Here is a 25,619-nt window from a genome sequence, read left to right on the forward strand (position 1 = left end):
CCCATACTAACCCTATGAGATTGGTATAGGGACTGGCCAGGTTTTGTGGGGCCTAAAGCTTACATAATTTGAGAAGCACCCTTTAAGGAAAAGAATTAACCATATTAGCTGCTGCAATAGCTATTCTATTGATCACTCTCCCCAAAACAGTTCACAGTCTGGGCAGGAAGAAAGACTAAATAGATAGCTAATATGTGCTTTGAAAGAGATATTTATTCAACCAAAAACATTGATGAGCACTTACTATGTGTGACACATTGTTGAAGGTGTTGAGATAAACAAAGGTCCTTGCCCTTGTAAGTATTCTATATTAGCATGGGAGACAAAAAAGTAAATGTGGCAAATAAACAAATGATACGGCATATTACAAGTTGATAAGTACTATTTCAAAAAAAAAAAAAAAGGACTGAAGGATAAGAGTCAGGTATTGGACAGGGGCTGGAAAACAGGTTGTAGTTTAAGGAGCATAATCAGGGTAAGTCTCATTGCAAGGTGATATTTGAGCAAAGATTCAAAGGGGCCAAATGTAAACACATGGATCCCTGGGGGAAGAGGGTTCCATGCTGAGGGAACTGGTAGGGCATGTTTCATGCACTTAAGAAACAGCAAGTACGTGGTGAGCCAGTGCGCACGTGATAGGAGAGAAGCAGGAGATGAGCTGTGAGAGATAAAGGGGTGTGGAGTTGTAGAACCATGTAAAGAATTTGTTTTTAGCTCTGAGATAGGGAAGCATTGAAAGGTTTGAGCAAAAAGGTGGCAGGATCAACCTTACAACTTCAAAATATCATCCTGGCCACTGTGCTGAGTTTTTGGTAGCTGAGACCAGAATGGTAGCAAAGCGGATGGTGAGAAATGTTCAGATCTTAGACATACTTTGAAAGTAAAGCCAACAAAATTTGTTGGAGTGTGACGATGGGGCCTGAGACAAGGAGGAGAGTCAAGGATGGCTCCAAGGATTTTGACCTAGGCCACTGCGAGGTCAGATTGCCTTTGAATGAGATGGATAAGGACACAGGAGCAGATTGGGAGGCGAGACAGGAAATCACTCATTTGAGATGTCTACGAGATACCCAAGTGAAGATGCTAACTAGGCATTTGAGCAGATGAGTCTGGATTCAGAAGGTGCCAATATTGATGGAGTATCAAGGAAAAGATGAAAAGGATCCTACCATGGCCTCCTCCAGAGATCAGTGCAAGCTGCCTGCATTAGAGGTGCCCAATCTGAAGTTTTTCACATGAAAGTCTTCCAAAGAGAAGTTTCCTAGAATCCCTAGAAGTTCTCACACCTGCCAGTCATTAATAATAAGGAATATGTTAAGTACAAAATAACATGTTACTCAAAAATGAAAGATGTAAATGAGGGAGGAAATCAAGAGTCCTGAGAGAAGAAAACCTGAGTTGGCTGTTTTCAGACTTTACTGGCTGGCAGGAGGATGGACATATACGTCCTTGCCACATGAGTTCATCTGCCATCCCTGGGCTCTCCACCACACCTCCCTTCCCTTTTCATGAGGCAGTCTTTCAGAGGTTCCACAAGTCAGGACTCAGGAACTCTCACCTGCTCCCATGGAAGGAAGAAACAAAAACCCCTGGTTAAGACAAAATGCAAAATTCAAAGACAAGAGATGCCAAATGAGTAACTCACAACCATAAATAATCTCTAATATAATGGAGACTGGAAGATGATAGGGCTCTTGCCCTACTTCTTCTATATACTCTCTTCCAAACCCCACAGTCTCTGCCAATAAACCTGAAAAACAGGCCTTGTGACATCTGTCGCTCAATTCTTTTTCCCCTATGTTTGCTGCATGTGATCATACTGGTATCCTTGGTTACTTTTGCAACATTCAAGAGACCCTCTCATAGAACACAACAAGCCAATAAGTAGATACAGCTACAAATAGCTGTCTGTCCTATGATTTCATCTCTGAGACTCTAAGCAAGCATCCCATTTATTTGACCAACATTTATGGACCATTTTCTAGGTTGTAGGAACTGTGTTAGGTCCCAGAGATAGGATTCAAAGATGAACAGGACACACTCTTGCCCCTGAGGTCCTTTCAGGGCAGAGACACTATTTTTCTCAAGCTCCATGCCTGCTATGGCTGCCTTTACTCAGGTCATAAACCTTCACCCTGGCTCGGCAAGTTTCCAGGCGTACAAAAACCATGCCTATTGCTATGTCTTCCATCTACTTTAAAGCATAGGTCTCAACTAGAGAGGATTTGCCCCACCCTCCAGGGGACATGGGGCAATGTCTGAAGACACTTTTGGCTTTTGCAACTGGGGGAGGGGGTAGGGATGCTACTGGCATCAAATGGATAGAATCAGAGATGTGCTGCATTGCACAGGATAGTCCCCATCCTCCAAGACGAAAAACCATCTAGCCCAAAACGTCAATAGCACTGAGATTGAGAAACCTACTACAGACAGTCTTTATTTTAACCACTTGGTCCTTATATGCCACATTATTCTTCCATTTACTGTCTCTGCAACAATAGCACTAAGAAAGGTTTGTGCCTGTCATTGATTAAGATGTGGAAAATAGGAAAAAATAAAGTAAATCCGCCTCCTATATCTTGCTGTAGCCAGCTAGAGGTCTTGCCAGGATTCATTTTCTTCTCTACACAGGTCTAGAAAACTATAGAAGAAAGCCAAGAATCTGGTCTAGTAATGGTATGACAAACATATATCTTTATCTTTCCCTCTATTCTTTTGTCATCCCGTCCATAACCAATGATGTATTTTTGTCTTTTCATGTTTCACTTGCTGCATGGCAATTTCTTCTTGTTGCTCATTTTCACCTAACCAAATTCAACCGCTCCCTCAAGATCTTGTTCAAATGTTGAGTCATGCATTTATTTCATCTATTCCAGGCAACAGTGATAAACCACCCCTCCAGCTTACCCCCAAGCAAAACATACTCTTACCATAGCTACTCCGTCCCTCCCTTGGTAACTAAAGTGTTACCGTTATTTGTGACTCCCCCACTAAATTATAAGTTCCTTGAGGTCCAATTCCTAACTAGGAAGAATATGGACACTTTTTTCTTAATCCTATTTGACTGAAAGTCACCCGATCCTCTAGCACAGATGAATGGAAGAAAGTGATACTACATTTCAGAATAATTATTGTGATAAAAAAATAATTATTGCTATAAATGTGTTATCTTTGGGGAAAAAAGAGCATTGGTCTAAAATGTTCATCAACTGATGAATGGATAAAGAAGATATGGTGTGTATATATATATATATATATATATATATATATATACACACACACACACAATGGAATACTACTCAGAGATAGAAAAGAATGAAAGCTTGCCATTTGCAACAATGTGGATGGAACTAGAGTGCATTATACTACGCAAAAGAAGTCAGTCAGAGAAAGACAAATATCATATGATTTCACTCATGTGGAATTTAAGATATAAAACAGATGAACATAGGGGAAGGGCAGCAAAAATAAGATAAAAACAGAGAGGGAGACAAACCATAGAGACTATTAAATACAAAAAAAAGAGAGAGAGAGAGACTCTTAAAGACAGAGAAAAAAACTGAGGGTTGTTGGCAGGGTGTTGGGTGGAGGGATGGGCTAAATGGGCAGTGGGCATTAAGGAGGACACTTGAAGGGGTGAGTACTGGCTGGTATATGTAAGTGATGAATCACTCAATTCTATTCCTGAAATCATTACTATACTACATGTTAACTAACTTTGAGTTAAATAAAAATAAAAATAAAAAAGAGCATTGGTCTAGAAATCTCCCAAAGTCAGCGAAGGCAACTTCAGATACCAGGTTCTGAAAGAGTTCTTTTTCCTTAGGCAAGACTGAAGGAGAAAAGAAACAGTCCTGCCTCTAGGTAGGTAAAGGAATTTGAACAGTTTCACTTAAAATGTAGACAATTTAACAGATTCATTTAGAGGTAGGAGTGGGTTGTAAAAAAAACAATAGATTTTTCTGCAAAAAAGAAAAAAAAAGATCTGCTTTGACTTTATTAGAAGTAATGACTCACCATTGCTCCCCCTTAGAGAAAAGCAAGATAAGTCTATTTATCACACATTATTTCCTTTCTATCCAGATGAGCATAGAAGCTCTTCAGTTTGGTAAGCATATACATTTTCACCATTATTGCCAGCCATTCATTATCTTATCATTGAAAAGCCAGGCCCAACCCAAAAAGACATTTCTATTCTTCTGCCTTTTCGATGTTACAACCCATGAGAGCAGACACATGGGTGGCCACCACAGGGACTCCATGTAGAGACGGCCTCGGGCAGGAGGTAAACCACCCTGGGCTGCACTGGTACATCAGCTAATTCCTGGCGATGAGCACTTGAGCAAGTTATTCACCTTTCTTCACCCAGGCTCTCGCTATGCCACAAAGCTTATCTAGGATTTAATGAGATAATGTGCCTGAAATGCTTAACAAAATGCCTGTTTTCTAATAGGTGCTCAGGAAATGCAGAGAAGAGTAGTCTCTTCCCTTCAAATGTATTTGCTTTTGCCCTCAAATCTATATGCCCTTCCCATATTTGATCAATTTTCCTCAGGCTCTCTAGATACAGAATGCTTTCCAATTTGTTAACAACATCCTTTGTCCCTCATACTGAGGACACATTTTGCTTCCTTTTCGTTGTCCATGTATTTTTTAAAATACACCTTGGGAGACATGACGTGTTTAAAATGCAGTGGAGTAACCTGCTCATAAGCTCCAGGTCTGAACAAAGTGAGAACATGAGGAATGAACATGAATTACTCACTGAGTCGCACCAAGAGTTCCGGAACAGGAAAACTGACCGTGCTGGGTGCGGTTCTCCAATCATATAATGTGGTTTACAGCTTAAAACATCATCTATAAAACCCCATCTCGAAGTGACTTTGGGTTTGGCTGTAACCACAGCAAAAAGAAAGCCCCACTCACACTAAGAATGACCTTTACACCTGTTTGGGTTTCTTAGTAACTTATTTTAACAGATTGTCTATACAAGATGGGAGTTTTATGACTGGTATCAGTCCAAAGGTGGAGAAAACATGAACAAAGTGTCTGGCCGTATTTTTCAGTGCGTTCTAGGTCTCGCGAAATTTAACAGCAGATGGATTCCTGGCACATGGAATTGTCTTTCTTCCTTTTTTTGGATAAAATAAGTACCCAACTAGCAGAGACTATAAAATGAATGTAACGCTTCTTCCAATAGTCCCAATAGGACAAATAGTCTTTAAAAAGTATTCGCTGCAGTTAAAAAGCAAAAAATTAAGCACTTGCACCAAACCATTTCCTTTCCTCAAAAAGTCCCATTTCCTCTGCTTGTTTATGGTTTGGCAGCCTGATGGGCCTTTTTGTACAAGTGGAAGCATGAGATGACAAACAGAAGGCTGGATCCACCCGTGAATGTGAAGATGCGAGGAATTAGGTTCTGTCGTAGGGGAAAAAATCACATTCAGAGATTGGAAACAAGGATTCTCTCATCCTCCTTGAGAAAGATGCATATAAATTGGCTACCCATTAGATACGGGTTACAGTTGGCCCATGTACGTTTCAGGAAATTAAACATGGATTCAGAAAGACCTGAGAGCTGGGGGTGCCTGGGTGGCTCAGACAGTTGAGCATATGACTTTGCCTCGGTCATGATCTCACAGTTCGTGAATTCGAGCCCCACATCAGGCTCTGTGCTGACAGCACAGAGCCCACTTCAGATCCTCTGTCTCCCTTCTCTCTCTGCCCCTCCCCTGCTCATGCTCACATTCTCTCTCTCTCTCTCTCAAAAATAAATGTTAGAAAGAAAGAAAGAAAGAAAGAAAGAAAGAAAGAAAGAAAGAAAGAAAGAAAGAAGAAAGAGAAACAGACCTGAGAGCTGGGGGAGGAGACTGGCCCCAGACAACACTCTTTGTCCTCTGGGTAGGAGCTCTTAAAAGCGAGCAGCTCTCACAGATCCACAGCTACCTGCAAGGAAAGAGTAAACCAAGATGGGGGAAATATCTGACTTCCTCCAATGTGCTCCTGCTTCTCTCTGGAACCCTTCGGGGGAGGGGTTTTCCATCAGCCCTGCTGGCATCTCCCTGTTTTATATCTGCCAGCCTCTGTACCCTTCCCCTGACGTGGAAGTTCACAAAGTACCAGAAGAACGTCAGGGCTCACAAAGTCCCTATCTGCCCAAGAGAAGGAAGCAGGGAGAGTATCACACTGGTGCCGGGTTTTTGGAAAATTTGCAGAACAAAGAGAAAAAAATAAAACGGTAAGGATCAGATAAACTCCAATTAAGCAGGCAAGCTTTATAAGCTTTATCCAAATTAAATCTCTTAACATTGATGTTTACCCATCATTAATTTTTATGTAATCACATTAGGAGAAGAACACCTTCCATCAGTGGCTGCTGATGCTGGCTTTATGAAACCAGGCTACCTTTTCCTCTAGCAGGTCTGCAGCACGCTAGGACTGAGGCTTAAATCAGTTCTGCAAACCCCCCTGGTCAAATAGAAGCCAGAGGACAGTCCTGACAGAGAATCGAGGACCAAAGAAGGAAATCTGAAAAGGATCAGTTTGAAAAAAAAACTTGAGAGCCATCAGGACTGTGAGATCCAGAGCAAGGAGAGATAATAAGGGCTAGAAAAGCCTGTGATCTTTTTTTCCCCTTTGTTTTCTGATGGGGACATCACGCCTATTGTCTGTGCAAGTGGCACCCTTGGCTAAAATATCTAGAACTGCCAGGTTGAGTGTCACATGCAAATGATTTCTTCTTGGCCCCACTTGCTCCATGATGCCGTGCTCTGGCTGAGCCAGGGGAGAGCAACCCAAGTGTCTTATGAAAATAAGACAACCCGGCCTCCCACTTTGCTCCACCGATTTCCATATCCGGTATGACAAGTTTTCCTGGGACAGGCCTGCAACCATAGGCACATGTCTCACCCTGTTAAGACTCCGTAGCAGGTAAAGCAACCTGAACTCCTCATGGAAGAGCCGGGCACACAAACCTACGCCCACGTACCAAAGTAAGAGAAGCCAAAGTGGGGAAAACTTTCCACCCATTTGCTTCCAAAGCACATATTACCGGGAGCGGGTGAGGAGGGCAGCGTACAGAGGCATGCTCAAACCTTTCCACTTGCTTTCTTGTCTCCGGCCCCATGCATACCAGCAGGAATCTGAACAAGATGGTGGCTTAAAAGCAACACTTTGGAAACTTCCCAGAATCAAAATCTACCTTCCCTTTAAAAGAAATTCCTACTCGGTTTCTCTTTGGGGGTACTTTTCTTTACTCTCGCCTTTTTCTCAAATCCACTGTCCTCACGTTTGGAGCTAATCCCCGACACAGGTAATCCCGCCATCTCTTGTTACCCACACTGAAGTTTTCTCTTCTCTTCCTGGTTGGTGACACCGTGATTAGTTCCAGGACATTAGTATCGTCTGATTCCATTGGTCACATTTCAATTCTTGATGGAATCGGGAGGCCAGGTTGAGAAGGGGGTCCTTGGTTAACTACAGTCTCAGGCAACAAACCATAATGTGTAGAGATTAACATCTTGTTAGGACAAAGAACAGAAATGGTTTCACATCCCAGGCTCATCACTTTACTAACTCTGTGGCTGTGGACAAATTTATGAACACCTCTCAGCCTTAATTTCTTCACGAAATATGGACAGAATATGTTGTTGTAAGAATTAAATAAGGCAAGTATACAAAGGACCACAGTGTCTGACATACAGTGAGCTGAGGAATGTTGGCCATTACCAGCATCCTCATAATCATTCTTGTTATTAAACTACACAACTTCCCAGGTCAGACAATGGGAAAGAAAGATGAATAAGTTTCTAACTTGGAGGTGCTTATGGTCAACCCTTAGAGATAGACATGTAAACACATAATCACATAACAGTAATCCCAATCTGACCATATGCCCCAACTTTTCTGAATTCCTTATATTCCAAAAGGTACAGAGCCAGGCCTTTGAGTCAAACAATGAATCGAAGCTGAATATTTTTTACTCAACATAGTCATCAAACCTCTAGGAACTTAATCTGCAAGGTTTTCTTGATGAGGCTCTGACACTCTTCTACTCTTAATTCTCCTGAATTGTTATTGTTTTGTTTTTCTCCTGGATAGGTACTACCCATTTCAAAAAAAAAAAAAAAAAAAAAGAAGGAGGAGGAGGAGAAAGGACAGCTGTAGAACTCCTAAGAAGCTCATTCTCCTGGTTCAAATGAAAACATTAAAAATCAGAACAGCAGATTCAGGACCCCTTCTCCCTGCCAAGTACAAACAAACATAAACTAGGCAGCTTCTAAACATCTGACATTAGTGGCCAACATCACTGGCTCTCAGAATTGTTAATCACGTTAGCGAATGAATCATTCACTAAAGAGATCAGGGCTGGTATTCTGACACTAATTCCCAAGATGCAGAATACATCTGAATCATATCTGCCCTTTTTGGGGCGACTGTGACAGTTGGTTGTAAAGAACCAAGTTTTGACAAAACACTGAACTTCTTTACTCTATGCCTTGCAGTTTAGCTGGAAACAAAATCTTTTTTAAAAAAAAAATCTGAAAATTTTTTCCACATCTACATGCTCCAAATTTTTGTAGAAGTCTTTATGACTGCTACTTTGATGTATATGCCAAACAGGATAAACCCTTGAAAGGCAACATTGCTAATGGACACAAGGATCTTTATGTAATTGTAATAGCCAGTTTGGCTAGTTTTATGGGTGTGTGTACATTTAATTTTGAGTTGAGCAATATCCAATTTGGCAATGAGCTAGAATAATATGAGTCTTTCTGCTTGTTTGTTTTAATTACTAACAACCAGAGAAAAACTATTCACAGCAGCCAAGAGAATTAAAATCAGAAATGCACTCCACTACTTGCAAACTGCCCATTAGCATGCCCAAATGGATGTCACTTATTCAGGAGGTGCAAGAGACAAGAGGGGCAAGTTTGGAGCTGTGATATGTGAGGAAAACATAAAGATAGCTGTTAAGTTTTTTAGGGATAAAACAACTTTCCTTCAAAGCTGTGGAAGAAGTCCCAGTAGTAATCATGCATTCAGTACTTTTTACTGCCTGTTCGTGGGCCAGGCCCTGTTCTAGGTGCTGAGGATACCACAGTGAACAAGAAAACAAAATACTCTCTTCACAGAGCATACATTCCAGCGAGCAATAAACACGGTAAACAGATAGACAAACAAAAGTATGATTTTCAGGTAGTGCTAGGTGCCATAAAGATAACAAGATAGCTAACCAGAGAAGGGCTCTCTGAGGAGTCGATATTTAAATAGAGATCTGAATCGCATGGGGTCAGGGGAGTTGGGGGGAGGTATGCAGCCACGCTAGAATCCGGGAGAAGAACATTCCTAGCAGAGTGGCCAGCAAGAGTAAAGGTCCTGAGGCAGGAATACACTATGACTGTTTAAGAAATAGCAAGAGGCCAGCGAGCATAGTGATCAAGAGAGAGGTGAAAGGTAAGATCACAAGTCTTCGCAGGGGGTGTTTATACAAGGATGTGTGAAGTACGGAGAGATATTTGGATTTTAATCTAAGTGTAACGGGAGCTGCTGAAGGGTTTTAGGATCTGACTTCTGCTGTCATGGTATCACCCTGGCTGTTGTGTGTGTCTACAATCTTGAGAATAAAAGCCATGAGGCTCTGTTAAGAGGCTACAAATGGGGGCGCCTGGGTGGCGCAGTCGGTTAAGCGTCCGACTTCAGCCAGGTCACGATCTCGCGGTCCGTCAATTCGAGCCCCGCGTCAGGCCCTGGGCTGATGGCTCGGAGCCTGGAGCCTGTTTCCGATTCTGTGTCTCCCTCTCTCTCTGCCCCTCCCCCGTTCATGCTCTGTCTCTCTCTGTCCCAAAAATAAATTAAAAAAACGTTGAAAAAAAAAATTAAAAAAAAAAGAGGCTACAAATGGAGTTGGGCAAGACATAATGGCATCTCAGATCGAAGCACTCCACAGGAACAATATAAAAGGGTCAGATCCAAGAGTTTGAAGATTGAGCCAGCAAGCTATGCAGTAGACTATGTTTGGGCATGACCATTTTTCCTAAACAATGACTGTATCTGCTGTACCTAAAAAGATGCTCAAAAATATTTGTTAAATGAACAAACTGATCCGAGAACCCGAAAACACAAACCCCAGTTCCACTCATTTACCATCTACCTAATGATTCTTTGCCTCGGTCTCCCCCCCAGACATGTGGCAGTGGTCAGGAACTTCTCCATAGTGAGGGCTGGCATTGGCTGCCACAGCCTGCAATCTGCAGTCACAAGTCTGGCAGTGACTGTGATAGCCCAGGTTGAGTTTATACAGAGGTCGAAGTGAAATAAAAGCTGCCCTTTCAGGGCGCCTGGGTGGCTTAGTGGGTTGAGCATCAGACTTCGGCTCAGGTCATGATCTCACGGTTGGTGAATTCAAGCCCCACATCGGGCTTGCTGCTGTCAGCGCAGAGCCTGCTTCAGATCCTCTGCCCCCTCCCTCTCTGCCCCTCCCCTGCTCATGCTCTCTCTCTGTCTCTCTCAAAAAAAAAAAAAAAAAAAAAAAAAAAACAGTTGTCCTTTCTCCGGAGCCCAAATTTTTACTTAGATCTTATTTAATAGGTCCCCCATTGCCTACTAAGTAGAATTTATACTCCTTGGACTGGCATTTAAAGTCTTCATTGATCTATCTCCCACTTCCAAATGTTCCTCTTCATATACCCTACATCCCAGTCCAAATGAATTGCTTATGTTTAAGCCCCATATTTTTTTTTTCTACTTCCATATCTTTGCTCATGCTAGGAATTTCCTGCCTGATCATCTTCCTTTCATCCCTCATAAGACCCAGCTCAATCTTTATAATCTTTTCCTCAACAACCTTCCCTTACTTCAACTCTCTCCATCAAGGCTACACTCCTAAAATCTGCCACCCCAGAAACTGTAGGGCAAAACCCCAGCTCCCAGGCATTTCACTGTGTGTGTACTTTCAGGGCAAAGAGGAGCCTTGCACACATCATTGGCCAAAACATGTCAGGAAAAGCCCAGAACGTGGGCTCTTCTCTCTTTACTATTTCTGTCCTAGTGCCCAGGGTTTGGATCAATGCTTCATTAAACTCCACTTGTTTGTGCAAAAGTTAGAATAAAACAATATTTAAGAACAACCACAGACCAGTTTTCCTAGCCTTACTGAAGTCAACGGGTCTTAGCATAAAGCACAGGTTTAGAACCAACCACATCTGCTTTCCAAACAAGTTTTTTCCCAAAGTTTTTAGCTGCCTTTATGATCTTTATAAGTTACTTGACCTCAGTTTTGTTTTGTTTTTTTAATTTATAAAACTCATGGTAAATCATTATAACTGTCTCACAGGGTTGTTTTGTGGATGAAGTTAGTTAACACAGATAATAGTGTTTACCGTATCTGTTGAAAGTTATCATATACATCAGGTCTTTTCTGGAAGGGGAGGAAAGCCATGTAACTGACTCGTCGCAGTTGTTGAGACAGATAAACAGCCTATCTGTATGGTAGTTAGACATTGTCCAGCCTTGGAGGACGGTGGGAACCACCTAAACTTTGTCTTGTATCTCCACCTCACCCTAGGTGCCAGCCAGTGATGATGGACTTAGACACATCACACACATCTGTGAAGCCAGCTACTTTCCAATGAGCCCAAATGCCCAGCCTACTAGTGCTGCTGCTATGTAAGTAGACACTGCAAACGGGCATCCCCAGTGACTCATCAAACACACACACACACAAACACACATGCACTCCCACACGATCAATCAATCAATCAGTCAAAGCAGGGTCAGAAGATCAAAGGGAGAAACTAATGCTTTATGGCTTCTATAGTAAATGGTTCTTATAGGCCTGTGGCACTCTTGGCAGAAGTCCCCTAACCAGAAGATTCCCACCCCACTCCTGCTCCTTGGAGCTCTATTGCCAGCATTTCTTCCCTCCACCATCCCATTTCTGTACTCTGGAATCCTACGTGGTGCGCCACCTTCCAGGAGATATGTCTAAGCCACGAGATAAGAGTTATACCCCCATGTATGAGTCATTCATATTATCTTGCAGCAGGGAATCCTTTTAATGGAGGCAGCCCACCCTCACTGCAGGGAATATGTATTGCCTGACTTAGTTCTTTTGGTTTTCCATTTAACTTCTTCTCATACCTTAGGCTCTGAGAGTTCTTCATTCTATAAACCCATTCCTAATGCCTGTTCTTCACAATCCTGTTGTTTGAATGATGACCGTGATAATGATGATGGTAATGACACTGAATGCTTGCTATGAGGCAGACCGTGCTCAGGGACTTATAGATATAACTCCTCACTACAACCTAATGAAAAAGGTATTAGTGTTCTCTTCATTAAACTCAGGAGGAAACTGAGGCTTGGAGGTGGGATGTAACTTGGCGAAGTCACATAGTTAGAAAGTGACAGAGCTACAGTCGGTTGGGCGGCCGACTTCAGCTCAGGTCATGATCTCGCGGTCCATGAGTTCAAGCCCCGCGTCAGGCACTGTGCTGACAGCTCAGAGCCTGGAGCCTGTTTCAGATTCTATGTCTCCCTCTCTCTGACCCTCCCCCGTTCATGCTCTGTCTCTCTCTGTCTCAAAAATAAATAAATGTTAAAAAAAATTTTTTTTTAAAAAAAGAAAGTGACAGAGCTAGAACTGAAACCCAGAACAATCTGCTCAAGAGCCCATAACTTTAACCACTTTGATCTTTCTCTCCTTTATTTTTTTTTAAATTTTTTAGTGTTTTATTTATTTTTGAGAGAAAGACAGAGACAGAGTGTGAGCAGGGGAGGGGCAGAGAGAGAGGGAGGCACAGAATCCAAGACAGACTCCAGGCTCTGAGCTGTCAGCACAGAGCCCCACATGGGGCTCGAACCCATGAACCGTGAGATCATGACCTGAGTTGAAGTCACATGGTTAACCAACTTAGCCACCCAGACGCCCCTACTTTCTCTTCTTTAAATGACCTGTTTTGGGGGTGCCCGGTGGCTCAGTCAGTTAAGTGCTTGACTCTTGATTTTGGCTCAGGTCATGATCTCACAGTTTGTAAGATCGAGCCCCACATCAGGCTCTGCACTGACAGCACAGAGCTTGCTTGATATTTCCTCACTCTCTTTCCCTCAAAATAAAGAATAATAAATAAATAACATTAAAAAAATAATAAACATTACAAAAATAAATGACCTATTTTTACTCACATCTTGATCCCAACCTGCCTGCTGACACTTCAATTTTCCATGTCCCTCAGTTTGAGCATACATGGCATCCTGACTAAGTTCTCTCGAATCTAACCCAACAAAGAAGCCTAGCTTCTGACTTCCCCATGAGGGCAGATGGACCAAACAATGAAGCAGAATTAAAAGTTGATTCAGAGGGGCTTCTGGCTGGCTAAGTTGAAAAAGCTTGCGACTCTTGATCTCAGGGACGTGAGTTTGAACCCCACATTTGGTATAGAGACTACTAAAAGAAAATAAACTTTTTAAGAACATGTACTAAGAAAAGGAAGTTGATATAGAATATTACTTATAGTTATATATATTTATTCCTGGGCTATTTTATATTGAAGATTGGCTAACTAACAGTTATATCTAGAATACCTCTCTTACCCACTACAGACGTAAACAACAACAACAAAACAAAAACAAAAAACAGAAAACAAAAACAAAAACAAAAACCCTATGTAACTCTTTCCCAGCCCCTTTTCAAACAAGAGTGAACATATGACACAGTTCTGCCCAATGAGAAGCAGGATGCCTACAGGTCAGGGGTGGACAGGCTTCTAAGAAACATTTATTTTCTTTGAAAAAAAGGAAAAAAGATCACCAGTACTGACGCATTCCGCTTGTTGCTGCCATAAAAATGTGATGCCTAGAAACAATTCAGCAATGTTGAGATGACAAGAAAGCATGCCAATACATTGAGGATAGTGGAGAAGAAAGTTAGATTCTTAGACTCTGAAGACATTGTTGAACCTCTGCTCACCCAATTGTGTGTGAGATAATTAAGCATCTCTAGCCACTTAGTCAGCATACTTGCAGCATAAAGCATTCCTTACTGATATAATAGTAACAATAAATGGTTTGCATTACATAGTATGGATTCAATCATTCTAAGAAATCCTTTGCTGGCTTCTAAATATATTAAGTTAAGCCTCTAGGAATGGTCATATAGGCTCTGGGGTGGGAGGAGCCTAAGATCTTTACTATGAGGACTCCAGCACCAGAGAAGGGAAAATCCTGTAACCAGCCACACACAGAAGGCAATACGTTGAACTGTATATGATACACTGAATGAAGCAAAATAAAAGATCGAACAAAAATAATCACTTCTATGAATTCAAGCCAGACAATATCAACACAGGGGGTAAAAATAGCAATAATATCCACAGCTCAGAGTCAGAAACCTGTGTTCTGATCCTAAGCTTCCTACCTTGGACATATCATTTAAGCTCTCTGAGTCTCAGTACCCTCGTTTGTAAAATGAGAGAAGGGAGGCACAAAATGCTTAAGCAAGGGAGGAGTAGAGAGAGAGAGAAAGAGAGAGAGAGAGAATCTCAAGCTTTGCTAACAAGTGCAGAGCCCAACCTGGGGCTCAATCTCATGTACTGTGACATCATGACCTGAGCCAAAATCAAGAGTCAGGTGCTTAACTGACTGAGCCACCCAGGCACCCAGAACCAGATAACTTCTTGATGCAAAGGCATATCTAAAACATTTTCATTCTTTGATTCCATATATTTTCCCACTTAAGGTGAAAACATATGACTTAGGGGTCAGTAAACTTTTCTTTTGCGCACGAAGAGCATGGAAATATAACCTTATACCTCTGCTTTCTAGATACATTGAGTACAAAGGTAATTATTCCTTAGCAAATTATGTGGTAAGAATTATAGCAGAGAATCTGCTGACAACATACATCATTATCCAAAGTTCAACCAAATCATAAGACAGAATCAGTGTTTACTTCATGTAATGTTCTTGGTGACATAGGGCAACCAAGGGCTTCCGTTGTTCCATATCAAGGGACTCACAGAGAGGACCCATATGAGCGAGAGGTTATGTAAATAAAATAAAATCTGCTCAAAGGCCAACTTAGAGAGATCTTTGCTTTTCCTCTTTTCCTTTGCTACTTTGCCATGTTATCTATCCTCTTCCATTCTAGATATACCGCCCCATTGTTTGCCCCCAACAAAATTAATTTCATCTCATATTTTGATCACTGCCCCCTGCTTTTCAATGTGACATGATTAGATTACCAAATAAGCCAATCCTGTGTTATTTCATCAAAAGGTATTAATTATATTAAAGGGGGGGGAGCAAAAATGATGGGATTTACCTGATTGATAAATCCAGAAAATTTTTAAATCTTGAAATTCTAAAATTTTGTCATTTAATTCTTCCATGTTCCTTTTTCGTATAACATACCACGCTGAGCTTAATAAGTAGCGATTACAGATGTTCTAAGTTGAAAGTGGCACTCTTGACACTATAAAAACTCACAGGTAAATAATAGGTTCTTTACTCTCAAGGAGTTACATAAATACCTATAATATATGGCAGTCCAGTCCAAAAAGCAATATGGAAATGTTAGGAAGAAGAAATTAATTTCAACTGAAAAAGATTTCAGGAAGAATTCAAATGGAGACATAGACAATGGCTCATGTTTATGTTCTATTCTGAAATATGCTTTCTAGTTTCTGAAGTGTCAACCTGTCCAGAACATAACTTAGATCAAAAAGTGAAATACCATATTGGCTGGCTAGGATCTTCAGTGCCATAGCAAGATGAACTCTTAAGGAAGTGGATTCTACCTTCCTTACAGCTGCGTCCTTGTCGTCCCCATCCCACGTAACCAAGATAAATAAGGAGAATGTGGAATCCAAAGTCAAGAGCACCAACGACAGATACAGAGCCAGAATATGCCTCTGCCAATGATGGTGCCATCCTTTCCGCTGTCACCTAATCCTACCGGTGAGAGAAACCTCCCAGGAATACCCAGGTCCCCCAAAAAATCTCAACTGCAACAGCAATTCCTTCCATTCACAGATTTCTTCCTCCCTCAACTCACACCTCCTACCATCCTCCACCCCCATCATAGTCAGTATGCTGGCCTTTGCTTCGACATGCTTCCTCTCAATGTCTCAGTGGGTCTGTTTTGATAAAAAAAGAACATCGTGTTATAAATGGTGCTGTCTGACGCTCAGGCTGTGAGCAGCCAAGGAACTATAAAGATCTGTTTAGAATCATGACCACTTAGCAGGCACACGGCCACTAGGACTTTATGACCATTAATTGGTTTATCCTCCTTGAATCCCTCCAAGGCATCTCTTATTATCTCCATTTGACAAATAGAGCAAAACTAAAATGCAGAGAAATCGACTAATTGACTGAGTTGCCATAAGGGGAAGAAGATGGCAGCAGACTATTAAAATCAAGTCCTGTCATGAAACTTGAAGATCTTGAATACTTGCCTGCCTTTCTGAAACATGTTAGTATCTGAGTTTTTTTTAATTCAGAAGGAGATTCTTGGAAACTCTCTAATTCCTCCTCCACTTTCCAAACCAGAAAGTTAGGGCCCACTGAGATCAAGGACTGGGTCAAGGTCATGTTGTGACTAAAAAGAGGAGTTAAGACTCCAACCCAGGTATCCACACCCCAGATGCAGTGCTCTATCCACACTGAGGAAACCCAGATCCAGAAACATGAGGTCACACAACTTGCTGATGGTAGTGCTACACCAGAGTCCTAGGAGAGGTATAAGAACAGGTGTATCCTCTATGCATTGTGCAAAGTCCTATGGCCACGGAGCCAAGTAGAGACTAGAATCCAGCCTGTACCCTCTCGGCCAAGCTCTATGCTTTGGGGCAGGAGTAGCCCCATCCAGAAGAAGGGACACCATCTGTCCATAGCTGCCGCCACTCACAGAAGACCTTTTCTTCTAACATGCACTACAGCACCATACAGACCAGCAGCAGCTCTGACACCAAGTCTCTTCACTCCTCATTTAGTGCTGAATAGGAAGAATGAGTTGTCTTTGGAATATGGAAAAAGGAAACCAAGAATTATATGTGGCTTCTAATATCTGGGATGTTATTGTATACCAAGAAGATGGCAATGTAACCAGATTGCTTGGCTAAAAATGTGCCAGGGTACTTCATTCTCGTTATAACATAACACACTCTAAATGTAGCGCAGTTGATTCAACTCCATATTAATTAAATATGTTTTGGATTTTTTAAAAACACTTTTTGTAAAATGTGTGCAAGTGGTCCAAGTTTTGCACAAAGGAGGATGCCAGGATAAGTCTTCTAAAATTATAAGGGAGTGCAGTCTCCTTTGTATCTAACCTGCCCCGACTGCCACTGATCCTTCATCCCACTAACACTGGAGGTGGGGAAAGGGGACAAAAACCGATACTCATTCTCTCTGGAGGTACAACTGCCAGAAGAAGGATTTTTCCATCTTGGCCAGAGTCCTAGCCACTCCATTTTTTTTTCTTTTTAAGAACAGATCAGTGTTGTAGTTGTAACACTCCCCGGGCTAGGCCTTCTACTACAGCTGTATTAGATCTCCTGGCATCCAGCAGCCCTCTCCAGTGCAGCCAGGACAGGCTGGCAGCCGTGCTACCATGAGTGAGCAGTAGGAGCTGTTCAACATGGGGAGGAGAGAGAAGGGAGAATCAAACGAATCTGAGATTTCTAACTTCTCCAACTGCGTACAGGACAATATCAATAACCAAAACGGAGAAAGGAGAAGGAGGGGAGTTTTGAAGTCCAAGAAAATGAATTCTGCTTGGGAAATAGTGGTAGGCAGCTATAAATAAATGTCTGAAGCTCAAAAACATGCAGGGTAGGGGCAGAGGTGCGAGGATCAGGACGCGGATCAGGAGGCTTTCTTCTCTGTGTCTTTGCATTGCCCAAAGAGCCCATTATATTTGCCAGAAGGTAGAATGGGAGGGTGGGAAGCAGGAAGACCATTTCCAACCCTTTCGATGATCTATTATTGCATCACAAACTGCCTCAAACTTAGTGGCTCAAAACAACAATTTCTTCTTTTTCACCATTCTAAGGGCTGGCTGCTGGGTGATTCTTCTGCCTTATGTTGTGGTGACTAGGACACCAGGATGATGGGGACACTGAAATGGCCTCATTTCAAATGGTTATCAAGGGGTAGTGGATGCCAAAAGGTGAGGACAACTAGAGCCGTCAGCCAGGTGACCTCACTTCTCCTCCATGGACTTTTCTCTGTGGCTGCTTGAGCTTTTTCACAGGTGGCAGCTGGATTCTAAGAAAGAGCCTTCTAAGAGAATAAACCCAAATGTGCAAAAGCTTCTTTAGCTTCCTCTTGCATTATGTCATAGTGGCCAAGGCTCCTTAAATGGTCAAGCTTAAATCAATGTGGAGGGAAGTACACAGGGCATGAATACTAACTAGGATGTACCGTCCATTTCAGGCCACCAAGGACATAGTCCACCTTCTGGAGTTCCTTCTGGAGGAACTGAGGGCTCTCTATTGTACATAATATCACAATTAGACTTCTTAAACTAGGATTTGGGGCCGCCTGGGTGGCTCAGTCGGTTAAGCGTCCAACTTTGGCCCAGGTCATGATCTCACCATTCGTGAGTTCGAGCCCCGCCTCAGGCTAAATGCTGTCAGTGCAGAGCCTGCTTCAGATCCTCTGTCTCCCTCTCTCTGCCCCTCCCTCGCTTGCATGCTTGCTCTCTCTCTTTCAAAACTAAATAAACATTTTTTAAAAATAAATAAATAAAGTAGGATTCAAAATCTGATCTAATCTCCTCACTCATGTTTCCACACGAGTTCTCACTCTGCATAGACTAGACTTCTTTGAATCCGAGACTCTGTGATAGGAAAGAATCCTAACATGGTTCCATCGTATACACACACACACACACACACACACACACACACACACACACTCACGTGCACACAATCACTGCCAGTCCCACCTATGAGGCTTTTCTCAGACCCTTCTCCTTTTTTTTTTTAATTTAAATTTAAGTTAGTTAACATACAGTGTAGTCTTGGCTTCAGGAATAGAACCCAGTGATTCATCTTTTACATATGACACCCAAGTGCTCACCCCTAAAAGTGTCCTCCTTAATGCCTGCCACCCATTTAACCCATCCCCCCGCCACCCAGACCCTTCTCCTTCTTAATGCTCCTTCTAAAATCCAGTCCTTTAGTTTCTTGTATCTTGCTCCAAGACAAAAACCCTTAACCACACTGCCTTTTAAAGGGACTTGACTTGCTCCAGTCTGATTTCACACAAAATTCATTCTGTTCTTAGGGAATAAATAAAGGAAATGAGGAGAAACAGAAAGGCAGATTGTGATGTAGCTCTGGCTCCGGAAGCAGGCTTAGGATAGAATCTGGGTCCTGCCGCTTGCTGACCTGTGACTCTACACTGACGTTTTGTTCTGGTCTTTTCCTTAAGCCTCAACGTCCAATGTGTAAAATGAAGATTATAAGAGTTACTACTTCCAATGACTTATTGGGCCTAACTATGATAATGAATGTAAAGTCTTTAACATGTTGCCTGACACAAGGTGAACCCTGGGTACCTGTTAGCTCTTATTATCTAAAAGACACAATATGCCGTGAAGTCAATGACATGTGAACAAAAAAGTTACAACAGAGCCCAAGCTCTCAATGCAATCAGATTTAAAAATAAGGGGTGTGGGGTGTGTGTGTGTGTGTGTGTGTGTGTGTGTGTGTGTGTGTGTGTTTGTGCGTTTGTGTGTATGGGGAAGGGGGTGTAGCTGCAGGATTTACTGGTTCAACAAATGAAAAGTTCAGGTGCAGAACAGGCTGAAGTCAGAGTTTAAATCCTTGTCAAAACTCAGGTTTTGTTTGTTGTTTGTTTTGTTTCCTGTTGTTTTTGTCTTCTGGCTCCACCCTACTTTCCTCATGGGTGTCATTGTGAGGCTGCCCAGGGTGGCAAGACAGTCTCACCAGTATCTCTTTCTTGGCCTCTCCTTTGTAAACCCTTTGAGGAAAAAGTGTGAGTCTCTCAGAAGTCTCAGCCAAACACTCACTGCTTCTAGTTGCTCAGTTTGGATCGCCAGCCAATGGCTGAGCCAATTGCTGTGGGCAGGGGAATCCTGTGATTAGACAGAGGCCATATGGTCAGGTCCAGAGCCGCTCTGGAGTACACGGCTGACAGCGCGAGAATGTGGGGCCCAGAGAACATCAGGCTGCCACTCTCAGAAGAACAACTGGGGGAAGGGGCAAGTAACATGCTCCCACAATACTGGAAACCACGGCATTATTTCTAATGGTAAAAACCTAGGAATTGCCCACAAAAGAATTAAGTGAGTTATAGAATATGCATATGGGAATCTAGGAAAACAGTAATTTTCAATGAATATCTGAATCATGTGGGAACATTAACGCTCACTATGTTAAGTGAAAGAGGCTGGAACAGAAATACACATGCACATTGTACACAACACTACAATCCTTCAACGCTAACAGCGAGCAGGAAGTGTGGCCACGGTAGTACGTGCGTACCGCAGCTAGTGTGGCTGAACCAGAGCAGACGGGACAGGACCGCGATGAGGGGGAACGCAAGGATTTTGTGCAAGAACACAACACTGTGAGTTAATCACCTCAGAAATAAACAGTCCATTCAGAGATAAGTCTGTTTTCTTTTGCCCGTCTGCATTTTTAACACTGTCATAGTCAAAGAAAACATCCAAGACCTGCTTTAAGCATGTATCTGCCTCTTTCTTATCTCATCCTCCAAGAGAAAACTCATGGAAGACATCAATTTCTATGTCAGAAATAGCCCCCAGGTTCTTATTAAGGGCAAAAACCACATGCCATTTCTATAGGAAAGTTCAACACTATATGTTAAGGAAGAAAGCAGTGAAGACACAGGGGGATTAATAAAGAATTGAGGATGTCCCTAGACTGGTGTTTGTCACCTGTCTCCTTCTGAAACCTTTCAAGACTCTTCCTTACACTCCCACACAAAAATCTCTCTTCTATTATCTATTGATGGGAGGCTGTATATAATAAGAAGCCACTGTGACTTCAGTAATGCTTTTGATCGCTTGTACTTTATTAATCACATCTACAATATTTATTCTGTCAAAAACACCCATACAGCTATGGCTTGGCATACATGGAGGTCCCCAGACCCTTGCCAGAGTCCACACTATTGGGTGAAGCTGGTAATGCCTATGCAACTCTCATAGATCAGGAAAAGTGTTTTTACAAACCGTACACAGTAAATGATCCTAAAAATCCTCTTTAGACACCTCTCTCCCTCTCCCTTGACTTCCCACTCACAACATCCAGTAAAGCTCTTTCCCTCTCCCCGTATCAGTCCAGCACTCCTCTGTTCCCCAGAGGCACAGACCCCCGCCCTGTTCATCACAGTGTGTGGCTATCTTGATTTTTATCAAGAGGGCCAGCCCCTTGAATTCTCATGGAGAAAACAAGTCCTCCACGTCATTACACTTGATTTCATTCTGGTTTCTCTCTCATGGCCACCTCCCTTCAGTTACAATGTCTCAGCTCTTCCAGGTAGACAGGACAGGACGGCAGGACAGGACGCATCTCTCCTTTCAAGGCCCCCACTGGGTCTGGGCGATTGTCAGTTTCTTCCAAGCTTCCTCAGGATCTATGCCTTCTTGTTTTCCCAGTCCCCTGCCCAGGTGACAACCAAGCAGTCTCCAATTGTTCCAACTGTTGCTCACCGGCAAAGGAGGAAAGGCTTTCCAAGAATGGGAGGGGAGGTCTCTTTTTTTTTTTTTTAATAGTTGACCTTCTGAAGACAAGATTCTACCCCTTCCCCACTGCTTTTTTTTTTTTTTGTAGAAACCCAGTGGATAACTCTTACAGTGGAAATTTCAAACCAAGAAGGGATGGCAACATCTTGAAAAAGATGCCCTTTTAGACTCCTGTCAAAATCAGCCACCAGATCTTCCTTTTAGAGATTTCTTGACTCTATTTAGAGTTTTAGATTTGTTTCTTTCTTTCTCCCAGTAATTTTCTTGGGTGAATTTCCTCATGACAGCCCTAAATCCTCCCTCCACCAGGTGTGGCTGCTGACTCTCTGACCCGCATCTAACCCAATATCAAGGACTATCTCGTTTGTTGATTTGAATTGGAATTAGTCATATCTCTCAGGGGTAGTGTGATCAGTTAATATACTGTCCAGATAAGAGCATGTTAGAATGTTAGACCACAAGAGAGAACTTTTAACAATTCAGCTGGGACAACAGGCATAAACCAGGCCTGCCCTTATCAAGTCCTTATTGAGCAAACCCTATATGATTACCCAAAGGCCTTAGCACACAGGCCTGTCCCCAGTAGATGCTCAATAAATATTACTTCACTGATTGGGTCCAACATGTTGTGTCATTTTTCTGATGTTAATGTCACAGTACGTTAAAAAAAAAATTTTTTTAACGTTCGTTTATTTTTGAGAGAGACAGAGTGCAAGTGGGGGAGGGGCAGAGAGAGGGGGAGACGGAATCTGAAGCAGACTTCAGGCTCTGAGCTGTCAGCACAGAGCCCCACGCAGGACTCAAACCTACGAACCATGAGATTATGACCTGAGCCAAAGTGGAACACTTAACCAACTGAGCCACCCAGGCACCCCACAGTACATTATAAAGTTCCATCTTTCGCCTTTTCTTTCTTCTGCTGTATAACTCCAGTCGTATGCAGTAAGATATGATACCGCATTCTTCCCTGAACAATCTTCAACTGTCCCTACCAAACCTTTTTCTGAAAAGATATTTTTAGCTCTCTTTTCTCATGCCAAAAGGAGGCAGTCCTCTTTTGGTGCCTAGCATAGCTACAGTTCACGGTCCCTGACGCGTGTAGCCGCTCCAAAGCATTAACTGCTGGACAAACTGACTGGTGTGTTTGCCTCTTGTCCATCTACTGGTCACCATAAATGGAGAGAATGTCTCCCTCTCATCATTTTCTTAAGGAAAAGACTTAAGTATGGCCTAACAGGAGATGAAGTAAACAAGATCCGTATATAGTGTTTTATTAAGATTGATGGCAAGGTCTCAGAGCACCTGGGTGGCTCATTAGTTAAGCATCCAACTTGGGCTCGGGTCATGATCTCAAGGTTCATGGGATCGAGCCCTGCATCTGCACTGACAGTGCAGAGCCTGCTTGGGATTCTCTCTCTCCCTCTCTTTCTCTCTCTCTCTGTCCCTCCCCGATTCATGCTTCCTCTCTCTCTCTCTCTCTCTCAAAATAAATAAATAAACTTAAAAATAAAAATGATGGCAAGGTCTGAACTGATATAACCTCCTCTGCTGGTTTTATGGACATCGTTGGCATTAACAAGACTGGGGACAATTTCTGCTTGATCTGTGACACCAAGGGTTGCTTTGCTGTTCATCAGATTATGCCTAAGGAGGCCACTTACAAGTCGTGCAAAATGAGAAAGATCTTTGTGGGAATGAAAGGAATCTCTCATCTGGTGCCGCATGATGCTTATACCACCCACTATTCTGATCCCCTCATCAAGGTGAATGGCACCACTCAGATCAATTTGGAGGCTGGAAAGATTACTGATTTCATCAAGTTTGATACTGGTAATCTGTGTGTAGTGACCAGAGGTGCTAACATGGAAAGAATTTATGTCATCACTGACAGAGAGAGACAAACTGGTTCTTTTGGTGTATTTCACATGAAAAATGCCAATGGCAACAGCTTTGCTACTCGGCTCTCTACCATTTTTGCTATTGGCAAAGGCAACAAACCATGGATTTCTCTTCCCTGCAGAAAGGGTACCTGCCTCACCATTGCTAAGCAGAGAGACAAGAGACTGGCAGCCAAATAGAGTGTTGGGTAAAATGGTTTCCAGGTGATGTGATTGGAAGTCTTCATACTTACTATACGTGATCTTAGCCAAAAGGCCGAGAAGCGATGGAAGTCTTCATACTTAATTAACATAATAGAGCATGATTAAAATAACACTAAAAAATAAAAATGCATCCCAATGTGTGCTGTGCATGGTAGGGGGGTACAACCAGGAGCACAGCGGATACTTGGAGTCCCTGCCTTCCCAGAACCAGCAGGGCAGGTCCACTGCAGGGCATGTGCCTGCAGACAGGTGATTACAATGAACACAGAAGTGCTTTGATGGGAAATAGAGCGTGCAACAGACGCCCCACACTCTTCCTCCCCGCACTGCTTGGTTGCCCCTCCCTTCCTTTCCCTTCCCCACCACAGAATCCAGCACATCACTAGGCTCATTCAATTCCACTTCCTAAATAGCTCTCAAATCTCTTCAGTTGTCTTCTTCCCACAGTCCTTCTTCCTAGGAAAGGAAAGCTGAACCATTTTTAAGCATTCACAAAATTCTAAAACTCTGATTGCAGGAGATTATTATAGTAATCTGTGCTTGAAAAGATGGACAGCAGAGTAGGGAAGAGACAGTGAGGATGACATGGAAGGAGAAGGGGATAAGACATTAGAAAGAGCCCCGCAGAAACCCAATGTTGAAAAGAAATTACAAAGTAGATTGAGAAGTGGAGAGAGTTAAGTAGAAAATCGGCAGGGTGCACTGTCATGGAAACCAAAGGAAGAGTTTCCAGCAGGAAAAAATTGGTCAACGGTGTCAATACCGCCAAGAGATCAAATAATATAGGAGCTGAGAAGAGAACAGTAGATGCAGCAAAGTTCGTCACTTGAGATGAGTTTTTCAAAATCAAAGTATTGAATGCCTATTAGACGCGGGGGAGCCTCTTTAAAGGACGCAGAGATTTGCAGATCCGAGTTGCTGTTTTCCAGAGGCTAATCATGGAATTTACAAGCAAAATTGCAAAGGCACCAGAAATATCCCCTCCCTCTTCTGTAGCCAAAAAACTTGTAAATACTACAGTACATAATGAGCCAAATGAGTGGTACAGACATACCCTGGTCTCTGGAATGAATACTATAAATCAAGAGAGTTGTGGTTTTTTCTGATATCTGTATTTTAAGGTCATTGCTAACACCCTGGAGCACTTCCAGGTAAAATAGCCAAGACGGAGAATGATTTTAGAAACCATTTTGATAGGGGCGCCTGGGTGGCGCAGTCGGTTAAGCGTCCGACTTCAGCCAGGTCATGATCTCGCGGTCCGTGAGTTCGAGCCCCGCGTCAGGCTCTGGGCTGATGGCTCAGAGCCTGGAGCCTGTTTCCGATTCTGTGTCTCCCTCTCTCTCTGCCCCTCCCCCGTTCATGCTCTGTCTCTCTCTGTCCCAAAAATAAATAAACGTTGAAAAAAAAAAAATTAAAAAAAAAAAAAAAAGAAACCATTTTGATAGAAGAAGTAACTGAAAAATAAGGGTTACATTTGAATTAGTCCAGGTAACTAGGATAGCACTCATCAAATATTTGAGGGGTTTTTATATAAAAGAAGAATGATATGTCTTTTGTATTGCTCCTGAGGACACACCAAAAACAAATAAGGCCCAGGGAGTCAGAAATTATCTTAAAATTAGAGAGACAGAGACAGAGGGAGAGAAAGAAAGAAAAGAAAGAAAGAAAGAAAGAAAGAAAGAAAGAAAGAAAGAAAGAAAGAAAGAAAGAAAAGAGGGAGAGGAAAGAAAGGGAGAGAGAGGAAGGAAGGAAGGAAGGAAGGAAGGAAGGCAGGC

General features: G+C 42.5%; 1 pseudogene across 1 annotated transcript; it reads left to right on the plus strand.

The window, feature by feature from the left end:
* Window positions 1-912: 912 nt before the first annotated feature.
* On the plus strand, window positions 913-23,872 carry LOC112860783 (small ribosomal subunit protein eS4, X isoform-like; annotated as a pseudogene). The gene is made up of 3 exons (XR_015254812.1): window positions 913-978; window positions 22,811-23,032; window positions 23,266-23,872. The product of XR_015254812.1 is annotated as a small ribosomal subunit protein eS4, X isoform-like (transcript).
* The last annotated feature ends 1,747 nt before the right edge of the window (window positions 23,873-25,619 follow it).

Source organism: Puma concolor, chromosome A1, assembly GCF_028749965.1.
Source record: "Puma concolor isolate L17-30 chromosome A1, mPumCon1.1.hap2, whole genome shotgun sequence".
Lineage (NCBI taxonomy): Eukaryota > Metazoa > Chordata > Mammalia > Carnivora > Felidae > Puma > Puma concolor.